This window comes from Manis pentadactyla, chromosome 2 (genome assembly GCF_030020395.1).
Source record: "Manis pentadactyla isolate mManPen7 chromosome 2, mManPen7.hap1, whole genome shotgun sequence".
Taxonomy (NCBI): domain Eukaryota; kingdom Metazoa; phylum Chordata; class Mammalia; order Pholidota; family Manidae; genus Manis; species Manis pentadactyla.
This window is the reverse complement of record NC_080020.1, coordinates 2,790,165-2,807,586: the sequence shown is the minus strand read 5'-3', so window position 1 is coordinate 2,807,586 and position 17,422 is coordinate 2,790,165. Positions and strand designations below refer to the sequence as shown.

Below are 17,422 nucleotides of genomic sequence, written 5' to 3'. Positions count from 1 at the left end.
CAATGGAATATTATTCAGCCACAAAAAATAAATCCTGTCATTTGCAACAACATGGATGGATTTAGAGGGTATTATGCTCAATTAAATTAGCAAAATGGAGAAAGACAAATACCATATGATTTCACCTATTTGTGGAATATTAAAAGAGCAAAATGGAATAAACAAAACAGCAGGAGACTTACAGACACTGAGCTGTGTCTAGTGGTTATGAGGCAGAAGGGATTGTTTGGAGTAGGTATGGGAAAGGGGGAGGGGGTTAAAGGGGCCCAAGAATTCTCAATCCTAATATAAAAGTTGGTCATGGGGATAGTAGTCCAGCCTGGAGAGACAAATAAATCAATATGTAAGAAAATATTTTATCTGTGCTAAACCTATATGTCAACAGAAATTAGGATAGTATAGGGTGAACAGAAGAGAGGGACAGGATGACTGAGATATCCACTTACAGAAATTGTAACTAGGAGCATATAAGGGAGGGAATAAACAGCTTTTCTTTGCTGTGGGAATATGGGAAATCACTTATTTTCTCCATGCTTTATTTTTTCTTTTAAATAATAAAGAAAAAAATGATACATTGGATTTCATCAGAATTAAAACATTTCCTCTGTAAGTGATCCTGCCAAAAAGATGAAATGACAAGCTACAGACTTGAAGAAAACTGACAAATTGCATGTGATCCAGGACTAGTATCTCAATATATGAAATACTCTCAAGCTTCAACACTAAAAACAAAACCAAAAAACATTAGATGGTGTTCAAAAGACATAAAGAGACATCCTGAGGAAGATACAGATGCAAATAAGCACATAAAACAATTTTGAACATCATCAGCCACTGGAGAAATACAAATTAATGCCACAATGAGATATCACTACTAGAGGAATAGCAGAAATTATTAGTAGTAATGGCACCTAGGTAAAGATACTACTTTATCCTGTGTTACCACATCTTTATGTGGTAAGGATGTACAGAAACCAGATTGTTTTTTACACTGCTGGTAGGAATGTAAAAAAATGGTATAGTCACTTCTAAAAACATTTCAGTAGTTTCTAAAAAAACTAAACATACAACTAACATATGCATGAACAATTACATTCAGGGCATGTATTTCAGATGACCAAAGACCTGTCTTCACACAAAAGTCCATATACAAATATTCATAGCAGCACTGTTAGTAAAACAGCCCAGATATCCTTCAGTGGGTGAACAGTTAAACAACATATGGTTGGTTCACCCACACCGTGGAATACTACTCACCACTCAAAAGGAACAAACCATTGATACACACAAAAACTTGGATGGGTCTTAAGGGCATTAGGCACTGAAAGAAGCCAATCTCAAAAGGGCAAAGATTGTTTGATTTCAGTTATATTACATTTTCAAAATGACAAAGTTACAGTGATGGAAAGTAAGTTAATGGTTTCTAGGGTTTAGAGATGGTGCACACAAGAAAAATATAAATCAAGAGGCAGATCTTAGAATAGTCATGTTTAAAATACACTTGAAAAAAGGCAGAGAGAAAGATTTGGTGATGCTTCCTGACACTGACATTGATAAGGAAGGCTAAGGAATGAAAAGGAAGGAATACGGACACTGCATTTTCCAAGACATTGTACACCTGTATTTAAATCCAGTCCTTAAAAGTTAGTACTTTGGTAAGTGCTATAAAACCTTAAAGGGCTTGGAAACATGGTGTCATAGCACATCATAAACAGGAACCTAGAAGCTGCTTAGTGATTTTTATGGGTACACAGAGAACACGGCTCAGATTTCAAACTTGTATTACAGCATAATTATGAAGAGACTTGATTTTGGAATTGGTAGGGTTTGGGTTTAATTCAGGGGTATACCACATACCAATAATGTGGCCTGGGAAATCTACTTAACCATTCTATGCTCAGTTTTCTCATCTGTAAAATGGGAACGATGACAGTTGTCACGAGGCTAGGATGTAAGATGATGCAGGCGAACGAACCAGCCTCAGGACCTCCGCAGACTCAGTAAGCGTTAACTCCTGCTACCTGGTTACTATTTTCAGAAGACTGTTGGAAAACCTCACTTCTAGGCACTATCAGAGCACCTGAAACTTCCCATACAAGTCCTGTGGGCTTAAAATTATGTAGTTACAGAGTAGTGTCTTGAAATTGATGTTTGCAAAAAAATATATGTGCAGTATAATTTCTTTTGGCCATTGAAAAAGTTTAACAGTAAAGTCTTGAAAATACAAAATCCAATCAGCGCAGTCCCTATGGAGCCTCATAGAGGATAGAGAGAACAGACAGCTAGGATGCAGGGAGAAAGAAATATGTGAAGGGGGGAAGGTATTCAGGTTCCTCACATCTTCCTTTGTCCACACTATTCTTGTCTCTAAGGGCACATGGCCTTAACAGACGTCCAAGCAGAGACGTGTGGTCCTGAGGTCTCCACTAAGAAGACCAGATGTAGCACACAGCAGGCCTCTGTGATATTATATCCCAGCCCTGTCCCGTGTCCTGGAGGAAAACGGATCCAGTTAGGAGGGGGCTAAAAGGCGGCTGGAGCCATTATCCAAGAAAGCCTTCAAGCAGACCAGGGCGGTCCATGAGAAGGTGCTCTTGGCCATTAGCGCAATAAGAGAAAGTGGCATGACGACTTCCTGACAAATCTGTAGACTGTGTGGAGAAGAAGGTCCTCAGGTCAAGAAGAATTAAGGTTTAATATGCTTTTTACATGTCTGTGGGGTAGAAATGAGATAATCCTCTGGGTCGGGTTTGAGAATCCCACACCATCTGCTCTTTCCTCAAGGACTGTTCTGGGTGTAGGTTATACCCCAAAGTCCTCCAGATGGTGCCACACAACTTTGGGGGAAGCCTAATTACCTCCCTCGAGATGTTGTCCAGGAGATCGGCTGAAGTCCTGCTACAGCCCATTTATAAGGGTCTGGATCCCCAGTTCGATGACATCTGTGGGCTTCCTGGGTAGGAGACTGGGTGTGCAGCGTGGGTCCCTGACAGGAAGACAGCTGAGGGCAAGGTGAGATCTGGGTCATCACACCCTCCAGCTTGTCCCTGTAGTCATCCCAGCTGAGACAAAAGTTGCTTTGCCACCATGAGCACTACTACTGACGGACACAAAGGAGCAAGCCACTGATACACACAGCAGCCTGGACAGATCTCAGGGCGGGGGCCAAGCTGGCCTTGAGGGTTCTCCTAAAGCTCAGGGTCAGTGTGTTTGCTGTTGAGCATGAGACGTAGAAGCTATAGCGCTGAGGACCTGGTCACAACCAGCACAGTGGATCTGGGGCTGAGGGACAAGTTCGGAATCTCAGCCCAAGACAAATGTGGATCTTTCCTTTGGGACACAACCAACCACCATTGATTCTAGAAGTCAACTCTTCATTATGTTCTGAGCAAACCTGAGCAGACCTTCACCCAGGCCACCCACCAGGGCCTCACTGTACTTAAAGCCAAGATTAAATTGGAAGAGGCTGTGGGAAAAAAAAAAGATTTTGCAGAGCCAGCAGGTTCAGCCCGGAGAGCCCTCTGCAGGCTGGAGCCGAGGCCATCCTGGGCTGGGGTCCGGCGTGACCAAGTCCTGGGAAGACGGCCCTCCACTACCCACTCCTGCATCCTGTTTGCACAGACTAAAACTACAGTGCATGTATTTTTAAGACAAATAATGCACACTCCAACGTAAACAAGGTCTTATCTGGATCATATGAGAGCAACTGGCAGATGTGTTAATCAGTGTTGCAATGATAGTAAAATCAGAGATGATGTCTCCTAAGCAGGTATGGATGAAGTCAAGTTACACGACCTGATGTAACAGTGTTGGGCGCATCCGCAGAACATCTTTAAGGAAATATATCAGGCCTTAGGCAATTTCTGCAATAAAGTTATACCTATAACACAAACAGCAGTGAGTGATAGACTTTCCCATTTTTTTATAAAAGACTTCAAGTGGGAGAAACGAAGATTACTCAGAAAACCACAGGCCTGAAAAAAAACCTCACCTCAGGGATGGAGTTCAAGTTGCTACGGTTATATGGCCTCTACTTTTTGTTCAGCTAATAGTGTGTTTGCTATTCAGTAAGAAAGAGCTTTTAGTTGATATTTAATTACAATTGATCTGTGCCAGACTAATATGATTTTATGTAGAATTTATTGTTTTATACAAAATAGCTTTTAAATGGTTGCTTAGTTTCTAATGTCAGAGACTTGGTAATTTGGCCAGAATAATGTTACTCCTGCACTAATAAAAGAAATAATGTTAAAGGTCCCAGAACTCTTTTACAGTTCCTGTATTCATCTTTTTATGGCTATACTAAAGTCTTTACACTGTGCCATATGAGTAAAATTTCTTTCTTTTAAGCATTTTGACTAATTTTTTTAGCATTAAAGTCAAAATACAAAAGAAGGATTATGTCTCTAGGACAAGATGGCATGTAGTGGACTAACATTCCTTCTGCTCATATAAAAGCAGGTAAATATAAACAAACAAGCAAATATGCAAACCCCTATGTCCAGAGAACTGCAGAGCTAACCAGGACCTGGGGAGCCATGATCCCAGAGAGGGGGACCCCAGAGAAACAGGATGACCTTCTACAAACTGTATTTTCCCTCGAGGCACTTGCTGACACAATCTGAACGCAAAGTTCCCATATCCTGGCTGGAAGGGAGACAAAAGTGAGGGTCACATTCAGTTGCTCTTCTCTCAGGCATTTGTTAAAATCTTAAATCATGAAGAAAAGAAGTAAGGGGCTTATCAGAAAGTTGTTTAAAATAGAGCAGAGTATTCATCAATCTCACAAAAAAATGCAAAAACCAAATCCATTATTCGGGAACCTGCACAGAGAGGTCGTCTTAGTAAAGGGCCAGGGTTCTCAGGCCCTGAGGGCCTTTGTCATATTCACGGGGTCAACCAGGGGCCCATAAAGCCTAGCAAAATCTGAAAATTGCCTCTCATCAGCTCAGGCTGTGATTGGACTATGATGCCTACTTGCATCCTCTCTGCATGCTGGAGAATAAGGTATATATATACTCTCTGGGGTAGGATGGCAATGCTTCCACAGTTTTTTCCTACAATGTTTAATATGCATTTTTCACCTTTAAATAAAGAAGTAGAGGAAACATTCCAAGAAAACTTTAAAAAAATGGACCGGCTCATTACCCCGTTATTGGGGTTATCAGCCTCAGACTTTAGATGTGTTATTCAACAATATTAGGAATGAGAAATAGGGAAAACTTTATAAGGGATCTAAAATCTATGGAAAAGAATCAAATTAAATGCCAGAAGTGAAAAATGCAACAATGGAAATTAATAACTTAATAAATGAGTTTAATAGCAGATAAACTTTTTTAAAAAATAAGAGGATTCATGAATGGGAAGATAAGACTTTCATAATTATTCAGATTACAGTGTATTGCTCAAAAATGGATAGAAAGCACATTGAAAGATGAATGAAAAGACTGTTAGAAACATGGCACAGAGTAAAAAAGGTAAAAATGTGCAGTTGGAGGGAAAGAATGGAAGGTCAAAACTGTATACCTAAGGAGAGAATGACTAAGAACTTTCAGAACTAATGAAAGCCATATTTAAGAAATGCTCCAAATGTCAAGCAGTGGAAATCCAAAAAAATCACCTAGATAAATTATTGTAAAAACACTAAAAGCAAAGACTAAGAGAAAACATAAAAACAAACAGAAATAAAGAATACATTGTCTCAAAAGAGCCACAATCAGACTGATGGCTGACTTCTCAACAGAAACGATGGAAGCCAAAAGTCAATGGAGTGGCATATTTAAGTAGTAAAAGAATAATTTCCAATATAGAATACCCTAACCAATGAAAACAGCTTTACAATGAGGTGAAAATGAAAGCATTTTCAACCAAACAAAAACTGAGAAAATCCGTCACCAGCTAACTGACCTTAAACATACTAACAAGAAGTCTTAGTTCCTCTTAGTGGTGCTGGAAGATCAGGCACCTGAAAGTAGCAGATGTGGTATCTATAATTATAAAAATAGAAAAGAAAACTGAAATAGAAAATAAAACATATTTATAATGGTTCTTGAAAGAATAAAGAATTAAATTTATTCAACTCAGCCCAGTCCCCTCAACCAAAATGCATGTGTGTCAGCAAATACAAAACTTTATTTTTAAAAGATAAATATACTATCTCTCAAATTTATTTCAACCTACTCTAGGGGAAAAAATAAAGACAATTGCTCACCAAAAGTCAGATAAATATTTTGTAGCAGTTGGTCTACACTTATAATCCAAATAATTGGCAAACACCTTCAAAGTACTGTTAAGAATTTTAGGAAAATAGAAGTATTTGTTGCATGAATTAAAATTAAAATGTTAAATTCTTTTTTAAAGAAATAATTAGTTATGATTAATAAATCAGTAGTATATCTTAAGTATTTTGCTGTTTCAGTAAAGATTAAAACATTTCAGAGTGAATATTTGTCCTTATGATTATAGTGAACTTTTGTTTTAGTGTAAAATAGAAAAATGGCTAGAAATCCCAGCATCAACCATGCAGCTGACCACTGAACAAAGGGTTTGAACTACCTGGGCCCATGTATACATGGATGTTTTTCAATAAATATATGGACAATTTTTTTGATAATTGTGACAATTTGAAAAACATGTTCTTTTCTCTAGCTTATGTTATTTTAAGAATACAATATATAATACATCTAACATAAAAATTTATGTTAACTGTTTATGTTATTGGTAAGGCATCTGGTCAACAGTAGGCTAGTAGTAGTTGTTTCTGGGTACTCAAAAGTTATATGCAGATTTTTGACTGTGTGGGACATTGGCACCCCTAGCCCCCACTTTGTTCAAGGGGCATCGGTATAATGCTTTTCCCCTTATAATGAAGCAGAGAGTAAAACTGATCATTTTTCTTTGGCATAATACATTAAATTCATTGTGCCCTTCCCTATATCAAATATGAATGAAACAATATGGACTCTTCTTCCTTAAAATCCTTTGCTTCCACCCTTCTCGATATAAAATTTTCTTAAATATAATCGCAAGAAATTTCTATCTCTAACCTAATGCAAAGCAAAGAAACTAGAAATGGTATTTCATCAGAAGTCATAATTAAATAGAGGTCGTAATTAAATTTCACCATGAAGACAGGATCTTACCATAATTTTATAAATGTTCAGAACATTTTATAAATGCTCATCGAACTGGCCATCTACTTACGGAAGCACCCTGGTCTGGTTGAGGCACCAGGAAATGTGCGCTGACACACTGCTGCTCCCCGGCCCAGGCCCCTCCAGCCCGGGAGGGAGGGGCCTCAAACCAGGACGCCCAGCTGCGGACTGACGACCAATGGGGAGCAAGCAGCACATGTCAGATGCTGCACTGGAAAGGAACCAAAGGACCTATGACACCCGTGCATAGTCACATTTTGGTGCACTTGCATATCCATTTCATTAGGATTAAAATCACCAGAATAAATTTTGGCAGACCCAGGAAGGCTTCTAAAAGCTATTGAGTCTCAGTGCTTTTCATGAGTAGCTAGATTCTCTTAATCACATAACATTTTGACACAAAATCCTTGTGCATTTTCATAGACGAGCTTTTGACTCTTCAGACCAACAGCATCATAAGAATGTACCTCGGCCATCAAATAAGTTTCTTTATATAAACTGGAATAAATCAAGGTTATATATTTAAAATATATTTAGGTTATTCAACAATAGATCTTTCCAAATTCTCAATTTGTTTACCTTTAAATCACTTTGCCTCCTGCTTCTTTTTCCTTTGTAGATATCTACATTAAAAAATAATCAGAGGTTAAAATGACATAATATAAGCAAATCTTCTGGATTTTCTCCTGCCAGAAGTTGCTATCATTAACTATTAATCTAAAAAGGCCAGTTTTCAATATTTAATTGTGCCGGATATTTCAATCACGGTAGTGTAATAATTGGTAAGAAAGCATTTAGGTTTATGAAAAAGTTATGCTTTAAGTTCTGGTTTTAGTAGATCACTGCTAAGTGCCACAGAATAGAAAGCAGTTTTTATTCTTCAAGTGAAAAGCTGTTGATATTTTATATGTTGAGAAAATTTCTTTATCATAAGTACTATTATAATGAAACGTTTTTTCATTAAAGCTTCTTTTATTCATGAAAGGGCACAATCATTTGCTGGTTCGCCTTGTTCCAAGAATGTGCTGAAGTGATAAATGAAAACATGTAGCTTAGCTGTGAGTAGCTTGCATATTACAAATCAAAATGTGAAGCTGGGAGGTTAAAATGAACCAGATAGGCAAGTAAGTCTTTTTCTTCTGCCAAGATTTTCTTTTTCTACAGCACATACAGAGGGACATCTTTTTTTTTCTCTTAGATATAAAGCTACTTAATATCCTACAGAGCAATAATAACCCTAAAATGTGAGTGTTCTTCAGAAACACTTCTTTCTTTTTAATGGTAGAGGTTCTCAGAGGCCTACAGGTAGGCACTCTGGGTATTTCACACAGTGACTCTCAGAAAGCAAAAAAATCTGGCGCGGTGTGCAGTCCTAGGAACGTAGGTCCCAAACATGTTTTTAGGAAGATTAATGGAGCTCGTTCAGTTCCTTTTTTGTTCCTATTGTTTAAGATCACGAGAAAGACGGTCTACTGCTAGGTCTTCAATACATTCTCAGCTGTAGGGAGAGAGACACTCAGCAGAGAACACCGACAGAGGATACTGAGAACTCCCAGATGATTCTAGAAAGGATCTACCCTTCCAAGAATATCCAGAGCAAAGATCTTTTATGTCCCAAGGCAAAGGGGTGTGGGGTGGTGAGGACTGAGTCACTATATCCCAGCCCTAATGCCGGCTTTTTCTCATAGGGGCTCTTCCTTGGTTCCCAAGGGGATCGGGCTGTGTGTGGATGTATTACCTTAAATCCATCAAGACTTTGGAAAATAATCTGTCTCCTAACATACATATCCTCTGAATGGTAATGTAGTGATATCTAGGAAAGGAAGGCTCCATATTTAATAGGTCGAGAGTCACAAAATTTCACATAGATGAGTTGGAAAACCTGTTCTATTCATAGAAAATCGTAATTTGTGATAAGGAGGATGCATGTAGACTTCTTCCAATGTAACCAAATTTAAAAAAAAATTCCAATATCTACTAAATTTATTTTAATACAATTTTGTGTTATTTCCTCAATGAGCTCCCCATTTCTATGAGATAAGGTCAAGAGATGATCAAACAGTATGTCCGCAGGATAATATGGGATATTAGAACACATAAGAATCCTTTGTTTGAAATCTTAGAGGAAATTATTGCCTGCATATTGTCAGCATCTAGGAGAATGACTGTCATGAGTTAAGTAACCTTCAAGAAAGCAACCTATGTTTGTGTATATATAACATTATATATGTATATAATGTGTTATAAAAGAAATCATTTAGTAATATTTGAGAGTCTTGCTTAGAAAAAAGACTTTTGAATTAGATGGCCTTCTAAGGCATCCATTAATATGTAACCCTTCAGGGTCACTGGTATATTGGCCATAACTTCTTTTGTCTTTGATGAGCCATGCCACTCTCTTTGATAACCAGTTACATCTCACTGTCTCTGACAATTGCTTGCAGACATTCCCTTAAGAGCTTATCACTCAGGAGTAGTGTTCCACTCTATTACTCTCATGACTTACATAGCATTATATATGTATATTATAATATTTATATAAATTACAAATTTATAAATTTTATATTTAATTCATGAATTTAAATGCAGGCATATGTTTACATGCAGAGCTACACATATGACCCTAAATAAAATTTTAAAAGACTCAACAACTGTTCTTATCGAACTACAACTACCCCAGAAGAGAATTCATTTGAAGTGTAGCCTTTAATGTGATCTTCAGGACGGGCAGCTTCGCTCCAGCTCGCATGAAAGAGATCTGTACATAAAATGACACCCGCGCCATCACAAATGATGGGGATGATAGTCTGCACTGCATGTTGGATTCTCCACTCTTCACTCAGTGGACACAATGCCTTGTGCCTGATCCTCTCCTCTCTCCACTGTGTTTTTGGGGTCTTGTATGGGTATGTGACCAGTTACTTGAAAGAGCAGAGCATCAAAATACAGTGGTTGAGCATAGTAACTGACAAGAGGCCAGTCATCCTGGCATTCACCTCTCCCATTGATCCACTCCAAAAACATATGCTGAGCACTAATTATAGCAAATCTGTGGAAACAAAAATGAAAATGCAGTGCGCTATGATCTATAATCCTGGCATGCACAAGTCTCTAGGTCACACTTATTCCACCAGTATCATTTAAAGGTAAAATGCATTAACAATGTAGCAGAGTGAACACCTTTGATAAACCTTGATTTGTAACTATTCCATTCTCAATGAAGCAGAACGAAGTATTTTTTTAAAAACCTCGCACCTTTCTTTAGTTCCCGTAGGCCTTCCTAAGAAATACCTGTATCTGTTCTCCTTCAACCCTGAACCACACCTCTCACAGTGTAAGGAACACACACTCCCCCTTGAGAACTGCCACACACCACCATTTAAACTTAAACACATAATAATTGGTTATATAAATTCTGTAAAAATGAGCATTTTGGAGTAACTAGTTGACTGCAAGTTATGTCCATTGAGTTAATATTTTTGTAACATAGGAAATAATATGGCACTCAATATATCACAAGCCTGATATTACTACTATAACTGGCTTCCTTATATAAGTAAACTTGCTCAAAATTCAGCCAGCTATGGTATTATGAAACTGTAAAATAATTATACTCAATGAAGAAAGTATAATGTTTATGACAATCTAACTCAGTTAAAAATTTGCACATTTTTTGAGCATCCTCTGGGTTTCTTAGGAGTTTACATCTAGTACAGGAGACAGACCTCTGCAAGGCAGACTATAACAAGGGTTTAGCTTGTATTTATATTTTTTGCAACACTTGGAAACAGGAAGGAAATTTTCAAGGAGAAAGTAATATTGAGCTTGACTTCAGTGCTGGGAGAACATTGTGACAGGCAGCAATGAGGCAAAAGTTACTCTATACAGGAGGAACTTAGAAGAAGATACAATAATGAAGAGCATATTCATAGGTCACAAGTATCTACTGAGTCACTTCAGTGCTAATTTTCATGACGGTATGATTGCATACATTCAGACAAACTTTTCCTTCAGTCTCAGGGTCAACAGGTTTTTGGATATAATCACACTGGTTTAACTGCAGATAGATGTTCAAGAAAAACTATGGTGAATTTCTTAAAATGTGCTACCAAGAAAAACTATGTTGAATTTCTTAAAATGTGGTACCAGCCGATAGGTTCTTCTAGGACATATGAATGAGAGCTCCCCTAAGTATCAAAGGACATTAGATATAATTAGGTGATTAATATTTCAGATCAAGTTAAGACAAAAACATGTGTCTAGAAATTTTATACAACATCAATAAGATGCAATGTAAACTTAATTATGTCTTAACATGGCTGTTTTTTCTATAAATAGAGACATTTTATTAACAGCCTACTGATACTCGGTATAGAATTTTGAATGGGAACTTTTTATTTAGAAACTGTAATCTCATGAACATTCAAAAAGCATAACCTTGAATTTCACCCGTGAAGAAAAATCTTTGTTTTTTCTTTCCACATATATTACATTTATATTCAAGAATAAGAAAGGAAATAATTTTTTGAGAACAGCCTGCTCAAGGTGAGTACTTATCTCCTGCTCTGCTTCGGAGCATCGTTTCACATTTTAGCCTCCTAACGGGGTCATGTCCCAACGTTACAACATTTGAAAAGTTAAATAGAGAACTGTAAGAGCCTTATGACTCTTGTTAAAAGACTATTTATTTTATTTTAGAAATCATAGAAGTTAAGTTTGTAAAAAAGGATCAGCTTTAGAATCAAATAGACTTGAGTTCAAATCCTGCCTCTTCCAAGCAGCAGCTTCGTGCTTTCTTTAGAAATTTAGTCTCTTCAGATTCCTTGAAAGGTAGAAATAATACTTCAGTTTTAAGGTAGATGTGAAGATAAACATGAGTTAAGAAAATGTAAGTTCTTCACATAGTGTCTGGCATACACTCCATGCCAAGAAAATAGTGGCCCCTTTTCCTTCCCCTTTCCTTTTTTTTTTTAACAGCTCCTGTTTTTCCGTCTCCAGTGAATTTTAACTCTTACTGATATTTGTTAGAGGAAATTACTTGTAGTGACTTTTCAACATACTTCAAAAATACAAAGTACAGACAGAATGTAATGAATGCATATCTGATTCATTTCACTGCACTTGCCATTTCTCAAAAAGAATGCAGTGTGCTAGATAAAGCTATTGAGGCATATTTTTAAATTAATGTTTTAATTAACATTTCTAATTTCATGTAAAACTGGGCCCATGTGTCATCTTCCCAAGAAGCCGTTACTTTGTAACACTGCCGTATCTCCACGGGAACATTTTCAAAAGGAGGCAAAACATACACTAAGATTAATGGGTTATTATTTACAGTTTAGTTGTAAGAGCAGATGAAGTACGGAAACTATTATCTCCTTCATATCCCAAGTGAAACTGAACTTTCAGAAGGATCATTGAGATGTTTTAAACATTTAAATAGATTAGTTCATGTACTGAATAGTTCATGGAAAAACGTAGTTTTAAATGGATGTGTTTTCAGTTTCACCAATGAACGGCTTCTTTTCCTAAGCGTATTTTTTTCATCACAGAGTCATTTCAGTAGTACTAACTTTCTCATAGATCAAGTCTGTATTTGTGCTAATTAAAAAGAAACTGCGTGATATTTATACCCCAGATCCAAATATCCTCAAATACCTTAAAATACTTAGGTCTCAGGGCCCCTGGGAGGATTAGAATTGGAAAACAGGAGAGGAAAGTGTTCTAAAGTAGTTTTTCATCACATTTAGAACCAAATACGCAATTGAAGTTGGGTTGAATTAACCACTTCAATTATTTGGTGCTGGGAAGGTGATGGGGCATACATGAGGTGAAAAGACAAGGTTTTTGTTTTGAGCTGTCTCCTGAACCTCATTTTTAATGAGAACCAAAATGCTTATGGTGGGTTTTCCATAAATCTTCAAGAGGTAAACAACACTGGTTACAATTTGTCCAGACAATACACTGTAGAAAGTAAAGATGCACACTTGAATCTGAACTCATAAAATGTTTGGCAAGGATGATTTTCAAGAAAGAAAAGTTAAATAGTTTATTAAAACATTTCCCTTCACCTAGCTTGTTTTCAAAAATAAAATAATCATCTTTTTCTAAGGTAATATTCAGGCCACGGTTTCCCTGTCCTATGTACCACTTAGCATTTCTAACGTATCTATCTTTATTTACAAAACCCTTTATCTCTTTGAGCACTGATATTCACAACATTAACTATTGAACAAATGTGTGCCTATCTTTATTTTTGTTCCAATATTAATTATGAATGAATCTAATGAATTAATTAGAAAAGGTAGATTATTTTCAGTTATGCTTTGCTAAATGTAATGTTGATAATCTGAATTGCTATAAATTATTTTGGCAATCAAACAGGCATGTATTAAAAACTTGATAATTTTTCAAAAGTATTCTATAAAAGTATTCTTTAATTCAATTGGGTTAATCAGCACTCCTAGAGGCTATTATATTTCAATAGAAATTTATCATGTTTATGATAGGATTTAAATTTAAAAGTTGAAAATATGTGTACTGAACAAGATATATAAGATTTTCAAATTTCCCTAATCAAAAAAAAGTAATAAAAGTAATGTTTCTGGTGCTTCCTATTTATGCAAATTATGAATTAATTAAGGTTATCTTATAAGGAAAGTTACTTGGGTCTTATTATTTTGATAACTAAAGTGGCCATAACATTCTTAGAGAACTTTAATTTTCTCAGAGTTTTTTCTGTACATTTTGATCCTGACCTTCTGCAATAGGAAAACTATACATACACACACACACACACACACACACACACACACATACACACACATATATATATAACATTTTAAAGCTTATAAGTAATGGAAACCTATTCCACCTCTTATAAATCTGAGGACCATTAAGTCAGTAAATTGAAACACTTTATTTTTCAAGATCAGAGATTTTCAAAACCATTGTTAATGTTTGACAGGTTTTAACTTGAGCCATGTTTCTTGTATCTGCTGAGATGAGATACTTTATGCTTTGACGAATGCCCACTTCCCTTCATGCTGTTACTTAACAGCCAAGAAGCGCTTTTAAAAATTTGAAATTACAAATCTTCTCACCATGCCTTCTTCTAAATATCTATCAAACAAAACATTTACTCAGTGAATATAAAGCACTTTGTATGTATCAGACTCTTCAACCTGTTAGTACATCTCTTTGCATGTAACTTGGCATAAATCTACTCACTTTTCACTCCACAATAGCAAGCTCGGCAGATAGTTGAGCTGTGATCAGAACTCTGTGGAAAGGTTCTGCAGCTCTGAGGTCTCCAAATCACTATCAATGTAACTCCTTTCTTAACTATAGAAACCTCTATTAACCCAAGAAGTCTGCAGGAAATGCTTTGATAAAGCCCTTTTCACTTCTACTGATCTGCATCAACTGCGTTAAAGCACAAATACAGTTCTTAAATTGCTTCTTTACAATGTCTAATAGTACCAGCTCCTTTCTATCTTACCGATCATTTTTGCTTTAAAAACTTAATAGGGGATATTTCCTGGTGTACCGCCCAGATGAATAGTAGTAGATATTACAAATGGTAAATTTAAATAGCAAACCATAACACAGCGATGACGATTTCAATATTTTAACTTAGCCACCCACTCTTCCTCACTCTGTCAGAGTTTTACTTAAAAAAAATGCACTTAACCTTTCCTTAAAGAATTGTAATGTGTTTTGCATGTGATCACCGTCATAGCAGAGCCAGTAATTATATGAGACCCGCAAGTTTTTTGTTTTTCAGGTCCACAAGTCTGTTCTAAATTTCTTTTTAATAAAACAAACAAGTAAACCTTTCTTCTGCCTTCTCCCACCCCCTCCGCTCGGTGCTGACTCAGGAAGCAACCTGCTGCATTTCCCAACTGTGGGATCGCATTGGAAAGGGTCTCCAGAAACCCCGAGAACAGGGTCGCGGCGCAGTGGACACAACTCAGTGAACCGACAAGCAGGAGCGTCCTTCTCTCGGCCGTTCCCCAGCCCTGCACCCCAGGATCCTCTCGTCTCCAGCCCCAGAAGGCAGCTGAGTTCACAGCTGGAAACAAGTTGCGCTGTGAATCTCAGTGATTTACCCGAGTACCAAACAGCCTCATTTGCTCACTCGGAATTTCAGTTGCCCGGCGAACTAGGAATCCCTAGCCTGGGTCCAGCAACACGGGTAAAAGCGATTCTGCTTCTTGACAGAATGAAAATGACGCAGGGTTGTGTATTAGTCTGCAGGATATTGACCACTTTCCTTTCTTTATCTTCCCAGTTTAGGTACCCGACAGCCTAGGGCTCCCTTCACACGCCCGGGGGGCGCCAACATCTCCATTGTCCCCAAATGCACAAAAGGCTAAAAATCGCCTCCCAGCACCACGGAGTGGCCGCAGCTGCTGTGTTTACCGTGTCAGCCCCCCTCGGGGCTAACCCCTTGCCCCTGCCCGCGCTCACGCCGCGTCCCCGCAGCGCTCGGCCGGGGCCGACCAAGGAAAGCGCCCCAACCCGGTCTGGAGCTTCCGGGAGGAGCCCCGCGGCCGCCCGCGCCTTCCCGACTCCCAGCCCCGGGGATGCGCGCCTCCCAGGGGCGCCCGCTTCCCGGGCGGCGGGACGGACTTGGCGGCGAGCGGACACCTGCGGCGACGCCCTCTCACCTGCAAAGCTGCGATCCCCGGCTGGGGGGCCGCGCCCCGGGGACGGGCGGCCGGGCTGCGAGCCGCCCGCCTGCCCAGCCCGGTGTCCTCGCCGCCGCCGAGTTCGCAGCATCCAGCGGAAACGCAGGGCGCCGGAGCCCCCGCCGCCGGTCCCGGCCTGGGCGGAGCGAGGATGCTCGGAGCGCCGGCCGGGCGCGGGGAGGGGCGCCGGGGGCGGGAGCCTCGCGCAGCCCGCCCCCCGCCGGTCCCCCAGGGCGGAGTCCGCGTGCCCACGGCCGGCCGCGCAGCCCCGCAGGGAGGCGCCCCGCGGAGCGGGCAGCTGCGGGAGGCGCGCGTTCCCCGGGCCGGTGCTCAGGCCGGCGGCGGGCCCTGCGAGCCCCCCGCGAACCCCCCGCGAGCCCGCCGCCCTCCGGCCCGGCAGGGGGCCAGGACGCATCCGCGCTCCTGGGGGGCGCGCCAGACACACCCCCGGGCGCGCGGGCCCCGCCGGGCCCCCCAGGAGCCGGGACCTGCCCGCGCCCCCTCCCGGACGCTCCGGGCCCCCCCCCGGCGGCCTCCAGGAGTCAGGCTGCCCCGCAGCAGCGCAGAGCGCGCCGCCCGCCCGGCCTCCCCGCCGGCGGGGACGCGGGACGCCCCCGCGGGCAGAGCAGCCCCGCCGCGCAGGTTCCAGCCGCGCAGGTTGCAGCAGGAAAGTTACCTCCTGGCCAGACTGGCCGGTGCTCAGTCGCGGGAACAGGATCGAAGTGCGCGGAGGAAAAGCGATTTACTGGCAAAGTTGGCACCGACTTACTCGCTGTCACTGAGACGCGGCGGTTCCCAGCTCGGCGCTCACCGGGGCTGGGCTGCTCGCGGCCCCACGACGCGCGGGTCCGTTTGTCGACCTGGGGGGCGTCCGTGCGGGATCCTGGCTGCGACCGCCGGGCCGGGACCCTCGGCCTCCGCGGGGTTATTTCCCCAATGCCTGGGATGAGCCGCTGCGGCCGAGGGTCCCCGCACCCGCCCGCTCCAGCCTTGCGCGTGTGCAACAGATGCGCGGCGCTGCTCCCCGGTCCCAGCCGCGGGGTGACGCCCCCTGGGAGCCAGGGGTTCCCACCGCGAGCAGGGCTGGTCTCTGCCCAAGAATGTTCCCCGAGGGAGTGTTGGGGAGGCGGCAAGCCCGCACCCGCCCGCGGACGCCAAAGCACAAAATCAGAGTCCTGCTTGGTTAGCTTTTACCCTCCTTAGTTCACAAGCGTTGAGGGTTTTTTGGAGTATTTACGTAAGTCAAGAACATATCACTTTTCCTATTTGTAAATTTCTCTTTCTCAATAGTTTATGCTCTTCTCACGGGTTTATCTCCAGCCCAGCCTCTCACCGCCCCCACCCCCGGGGTTCTAGATTTCTGGGAGCACTGCCTGTCTTATCAGCCGCTCCAAAACACTGAGGTGCCCCTAGCCGAAACTGGTTTCTATAAAAACTCTCCAGAAAACAAAGGCGAGAACAACAAAAGGATTCTTTTCTTTCCCCTGAATGTTTGCACCCGACCACAATAGTGCATTAACATCTTTAAAAGGATTTTAGGTTTTCTTAATGTTAAATTATAGCTTTTATAAAATA

At 40.7% G+C, this 17,422-nt stretch overlaps 1 protein-coding gene across 4 annotated transcripts in view; it reads right to left on the bottom strand.

Annotated features, from left to right (window-relative positions):
* TRPC4 (transient receptor potential cation channel subfamily C member 4) overlaps positions 1 to 17,147 on the bottom strand; it is a 151,947-nt gene extending 134,800 nt beyond the window's left edge. The window contains exon 1 of one of the 4 annotated variants that reach the window (XM_036904931.2): positions 16,617 to 17,147. The gene's annotated coding sequence lies outside the window, so the exon portion shown is untranslated. Of the gene's footprint in view, positions 1 to 15,826; positions 16,001 to 16,616 lie in introns of those variants that run through there. The other 3 variants (XM_057489461.1, XM_036904930.2, XM_036904929.2) reach the window with 3 other exon arrangements.
* Between the last annotated feature and the right edge of the window lie 275 nt (positions 17,148 to 17,422).